Raw genomic sequence first — 6,648 nt, 5'->3', positions numbered from 1 at the left:
GGAGCCTGCTTCAGATTGTGTCTCCCTCTCTCTCTGCCCCTCCCCCATTCACACTCTGTCTCTCTTTCTCTCAAAAATAAACATTTTTTAAAAAAGAAATGCCCCTTGCTTGGACAGCTTTTAGTATGTGTGCCATTTTAGCTTCAATTAAAATGAACCTTGGAATTCATCCCTTTGTTTGAAATTTTGGTAAAACACCTATAACATGAAAAAATATCATTTCAACCATTTTTCACTGTACAAGAATGGAACATTAAGTGCATTCATAAAGTCTCCACCATCCATCTCCAGAACTGCTTTCATCTTGCAAAACTGAAACGCTATACCTGTTAAACACTAACTGCCCATTCCTCCCTTCCCCCAGCCTCTGGCAACCATTCTACATTCTGTCTCTATGAATTTAATTATTCTAAGACCATCATGGAAGTGGATTCATGCAGTATTTATCTTTTTGTGACTGCCTTGTCCACTTAGCATACTGTCCTCAAGATGCATCCATCTTGTAGCATATTACAGGATTTCCTCCCTTTATAAGGTTAAACAATATTCCATTGTATGTATGGGCCACGTTCTGTTTAGCCCTTCATCTGTCAATGGACACTTAGGTTGCTTCCAACTTTTGCCTATGGAATAATGCTGTGAACACGGTTGTACAAATATCTCTTTGAGTTACAGCTTTCAATTCTTTTGGGCATATACCCAGAAGCGGGATGGCTAGAGCACGGAATTCATTCTTAATCATGCATAACCTTCTGTTACACATATTTTAAACTCACCAGCAATGACCCCTCAACCTACAAGTTCTCTGGGGTATACTCTGGTTTCTCTTCAGATCGCATAAATCTTTCGCCTTTTACAAGTTCTCTGGGGTCACTGTTTCTTTTAACCACTTGTGTGGGCTGGAGGTGCTGCGGAGAGCACTTCGGTGTGGAGATGGACATGCCAATGCTGTGTTAAGGACAGCCTCTGGTTGACACACTGGCTGGGCCAGGTCCATGGGCAGCCCTGGGACATGGGTGGGAGACATCTATGGCACTGAGAGAACTGGCCAGCCCAGGGCAACGTCCAAGAGAGGGGAGGGTTATACTTCTCTACCAGAACTGTGCCCTTAGCTTCCAAGGTGATTTCTGCCTCCAGTGAGGATAACATATGTCACTAAATGTGTCCCCTTTGTAACAGCCATTGGGCACTGACAACATCTCCCAGAGTCTACATGGCACCATGCATGCTGCGAGGGCTGCAGGGGGAATCCTGGCCCTTCTCCTCCTCCCCTGACAGCTTTTCCTCAATATACAGGGGGCCCCCCAGGGACCTTTATCTCCTCTCCTTTACCCTGAGATCCCCGCTCCTCCAAGTACCCATCTGACATGTCCAAGCCAGGACATCATCCAGCAGTCCAGCCCCACCCTTTCCCCTGAGCTCTCCTGGGAACTCCAGGTAAAGACCGCAAACCCTTTCCCATCACCACATCCCAAGATGAACCCCTCTGACCTCCACACTCCCTCTCCTCAATGTTCCTGCCTATAAGGCACCAACGTTCTTGTGTCAAAGTCTGAGATGTTTTGTCATCTCCAGTCTCTCCTTCTCTGTTCTGTCTAGGCTACATTTCTGTGGCTCATATCCATCCCTCTCTGCGGCTGGCAGCTACTTCCTCTCACCTGAGGCACCAGAAATGCCCACATCCTGACTCATCACCTCCCAACCCCCAGTCCTAGAATACCCTCCTGACTGTGCCCCCTTACAGAATAAGGCCCTACCCCTCGGCCTGGTTTCCTGAGTCCACAGCCCCAGTCTCCATTCCCATTGTGGCCCAGTCCCTCCCGTTACCCGGATGCATCTCCTCCAGAGCCACACTAACTGTGCCTGCCTCCATGCCCCTCCCCTGCCCTCCTTCTGCCCAGCGTGCTTGCACTATGCATCCCACTTAACCCGTCCTTTAAGGCCCAGGTGGCAGGTGGGACCTGTGGATGCTGGGGCTCCATCATTCAACTCCCACATCTTCCAAAAAGCCTCCCCACCAAGCGCCCAGGCAAAGGGCTCACCTCTAAATCCCTACAGAAATCTCAACGTGCACCTCCCTGCAGCAACCAGTGCATGTGATCACAGTGACAACAATAATAGCAGCAGATGATTATTAAGCCCATGCAGCATGTCAGGTTCTGGAATAAGCACAGTATGCATTAGCTCATCAGACTCTCACAAAGTTTCATGAGGAGAGTTTGATTTTAAGCCCCATTTTATGGATGAGGAAATGAAGTCTAAACAGGCTATGTAACCTGCCCAAGGGCGGTGACGACCATATTAGTCTTGTCTGAAGTTTCTTGAAGCCTGTGTTGAGTTTTAACTGCTCTGAGGTTTGTGTCTTATTTGGCAGAATTTAACGGCTCCAGAGAGACAGGACTTTTGCACCTTCCATTCTCCTTCTCTAAGCTTAGCTCCATGCCTCGCCCAAAAGAGTACACTGTAAACATTTATTGGCATGGTTTTATCTGAGCCAAAGCTGCACTGAGTGGTTCTACTAAAACTCATGAAATGGCAGCAGAGACAAGACCTTAGGGGTGAGCACTGCTGTCATCAGCCTGGTTTTCTGGGTGTATTTACAACAGGGTGTTCTTGAATCTATGTAATGATTTATCCATTAAAACTCTTTGCAAGTAGATCGTGTTTCAGGGATGACTTCTGGGAGGGGGATGCTTACTCCAAGCTCAGGTCTGATGGGAACAAAAGGCAGTGCAGGAAGTGTTAGGGGCCACACCAGCACGCTGGTGGGCCAAGTCAAGTCGGCTGGGCCCTAGGTCATCAATGGCTGCAGTTCTTTAGCGTTACCACCAGGGGGCACATTGACTTAAACTCAGCCCTTGACTTTGGCAAGGGGATCCTCATTTATTTTCTTCATCCAGCTGGGTCCCTCACAGATTTGAAGGCAAACTTTCTGATGAAGGTAGAAACCAGCAAACTCTCATGTGCTAAAAAATCCTGATTACCCAAATCAGGAACTGTCTGCCTGACATTTCTGGGAGGACCCAAGTAGGAATAAGCAGACCTAGCTCCAGGCCCAGCGAAAGGGGTGAAAGCACCACTGCAAGTACCTGTAACCCACCCAAGGACAGGCCAACTCTACTAGTCTTATCTCGAGCTTTCTAATCTTGTGTTGATATTTAACTTCCCTGATTTTTGTGTCTTGCTTCCCAGATTTTAAATGGCTTCAGGGATCCCAGATACAAATGGCAAACAGCAGATTTTTCTGCATTTGGTCTGTACATTAGTGTCACCAGGTACCCACATGAATCAGTTCCCATGGAGGGCAGGGTTCTGTGAGAGGGGACAGCACACTCCAGAAGTGGATGAATCTGGCCATCTAAGCTGGGGAGGGATGAGGCATCCACTCAGCACCCGACAGCTGAGCCCTGCTCTGCAGAGCTGGGACCCAGGGCAGGGACTGGCAACAAGAGAGAGAAGAGATTGGAGGGTGAGGAGCATGGTCAGAGAATGGAGGCAGGAGAGGAGGCCCAGCTGGGCCAGATGCAGACTGCATAAATTTGGGCTGATAGCTGAAGCTCTGGGCCAGCTTCCACATCCACAAAATGGGCGAAGGCACCTGTCCTGCCTGCTTTAAGGGGCTTCTCTGGGGCTTAACAAGAATACTGGATGTGAATGGTCTTTGTGAGCTGGTAAAGCTTTAGGCAGGCTTGAGAGGCTATTGTTCTCATCATCATTATTTCAGATGAGAACCGCATCTGCTGACTGTTGAGCTATATCCGGCCATTAGCTTGAGGTTGTGACTAATTGTTTTTTAATGAAAAAAACAAGATTTGCTTAATGTTTCATGAGTCACACAGTGAACATCTCTAAACCCAGAGTCTCTCAATTTCAAAGATGGGATCTATCCATCTGATCGTGGCTGAGAGGTCAGGTGCAAACCGCCCTCTTACCTGAAGGTCCACTGAGCACTAGTGAACCACAGCAAGCGTGTAGAGTGAATAAGATGGTCTCTGACCTCAAGGAGACTAGGAAGCACGAGGAGGAAGACCAGCTGGGCTCTCTCTGATGCTTTACTGGGTGGGGCGCACTGTAACAGGCACAAGCCAGGAGCCAACAGGCCATGCCAACAGCAAACCCTGAGTGGGGCCCCAGATGCCAGCTGCAATTATAACCTAGTGACCAATATTTCTCCAGGGAGACTGCATAGCAGGCAGATGGCATTTGAGCTGGGCCTTGGACAAGGTATTTTGTTCTGCCCTAGGAGGAGGACATTCCAAACATGGGCATTAGCCCAAGATTAAGGAAAAGGACAGAGTAGAGAACACTTAAGAGGAACCCTTCCCTCAAGCAGCTTTCAGTCCCGTTGAGAAGAAAAATAGAGGATATGAAAGCCACGGAAACAGGGGCGCCTGGGTGGCTTAGTCGGTTAAGCGTCCAACTTTCGCTTAGGTCATGATCTCGCGGTTCGTGGGTTCGAACTCCGCATCGGGCTCTGTGATGACTGCCGGCTCAGAGCCTGGAGCCTGTTTCAGTCTGTGACTCCCTCTCTCTCTGACCCTCCCCTGCTCATGCTGTCTCTCTCTCTCTCTCTCTCCTAGAAATAAATAAAACATAAAAAAAAAAAAATTAAAAAGAAAGCCATGGAAACACTATATGGGTCTACTCATAGTCAAGGGCCAAAGGAAGGGTATGTGTGGCAGGCTCTGCCCTCACGTTGGTTCAGGCGGGCCTACCATCTCTCACAGGCTGTTTTCTAGGCCCCTCCAATTGGACTCCCACCTCCTGTAACACCCTTTCTCCACTCTAAGTCCCCATGGCTGGCAGTGATACTCCTAAAGCTCATGAAGTCTGTCCTCCACTCTGCTGCCCACAGGAGAAAGTCCAAACCCCTCCATCTGGCATATAGGACCCATCACAGTGTGGCCAACACTTCCAGCCACAGGTTCACACCCTTTCACATGCCCTATGACTAAGTTGCACCAGACAGTTCATCATACCCTACTCATGCCAGTCACTGTCATGTTAATATAGCTGCTCTCTCAGCCTAGAATGCTGAAGAAAATGGGCTCTGGGGTTGAATCCTAGAGCTGTGATCTTAGGTAGGTTACTTGACTTCTTTGTGTCTCAGTTTCTTCATCTGAGAAATGAAGGTAATAGTTCCTACCTTCTAGGGTCACCATATAGATCAAATAGGCCCAAACAAGTATAGATTAGCCCCTAGTACATAGCTCAAAAAAAGGTTAGCTGCTGTTGGTATTGTTGGACTGAAACTCTCCAAGGTTTAGTTCAATGTCGCTTACATAAAGAACGAATTGTTTCTCCTTCTGCACATATGCATAAATCTGTCCTAGTGTTTATTTCCTTACCTAGTGATGGTAAATTGGCAATTCAGCGCCTTCCTGACTTAACACCCAGGTCCTAGTGCATGCTCAGCAAATGTATAGGTCTGTGCTGGGTGCAGCTGAGGTTCTTAGACACAGTGTCTACTGTGACTGCAGTGATCAAGATAAACTAAGTTATGCTGTGGTAACACCCCCAAATCTCAGCGGCTTCAAACATCAAAGGTGTATTTCTCAGTCCTACTGCGTGTCGCTCATCTGTTGGTGTCGCTCATCTGTTGGTGAGGGTTCTACACATACTGCCCTAACATGGAACCCAAAGCCTCCATTCTCTGGACACCACTGGTCACTCGTGACAAAGAGAAGGGAGTATGGCAAACCACACACTGGCTCCTAGGGGCCTCTGCTTAGAAGGAGCACACTTCTGGTCATACTTTGCCAACCAAGGCAAATCAGGGGAGAAAGTGCAAGTCTACCACATGCTTGTAAGATTAGAATATGGGCAAACAGTCCTCAAGGCCAGGTCCTCATGTGAGGATCATGCTGGTACCTCCAAGGAATGACAAAAGCAGTGAGTGGTTGATGATTTCAGGCTGAAGAGATGAGGCCCTAGAAGCTGTGCTCACCCCCACTGTAGAGGCTCCAGCCTGTGCAATAAAAACAGCAGCAGAGCTCTCAGCCGACAAGCTTGGACCGTGCAAGGCTCAGCCCCAGAGATAGAGTGGACATAAGGAAAGGAAACAGGGAGTTCCGGCACCACGCTGGCCTTGCATACAGTTCCTAATCTTACACTTACAGACTCCATCCATGGCACCCTGAGAATGCAAGACAGGCTGCCTCCCTGGAGTCAGAGGCTGAATTCCTCCCAATGGACAGGCTCTCTGTTATCCTTCGGCCTGTCCCAAGGTGACCTCTCTCACAGGCCTTCCACAGGGGCTCCAGAATAATGGTGTCAACTCATTTTGGCCAAGAGAAAACTCACATGACTTTCCTGAGTGACCTTCAGCTACTTGTCCTGGTAGAATCACGGGGCAAGCAGGGGGCTTCTGCAGGACAACTACAAACAGTCCTCAGGGCCATATCCGACCTCCCAAACCAAGCCCTGCAGCTATGTCATAATTTCCCAAAGCAGGCAGGCGTGTCTTATTAAAGGGACAAAGCTCTGGAAGAATGAGCTTTAGTATCTGAAATCCAATCGGCATGGCCAAGCAGATTAATCTAAGAGCTCCAGACAACCACATAATTCATAAAGTGACCTTTACAAAGAAACAACATGACTGCTTCCCAAACTCATAGTTGCCCAGGAGCCTCAGAGTCAGGCCTGCCT

Source organism: Crocuta crocuta, unplaced genomic scaffold (genome assembly GCF_008692635.1).
Source record: "Crocuta crocuta isolate KB4526 unplaced genomic scaffold, BGI_CrCroc_1.0 scaffold149, whole genome shotgun sequence".
Classification (NCBI taxonomy): Eukaryota; Metazoa; Chordata; class Mammalia; order Carnivora; family Hyaenidae; genus Crocuta; species Crocuta crocuta.
Note: the sequence above shows the minus strand (reverse complement) of the source record.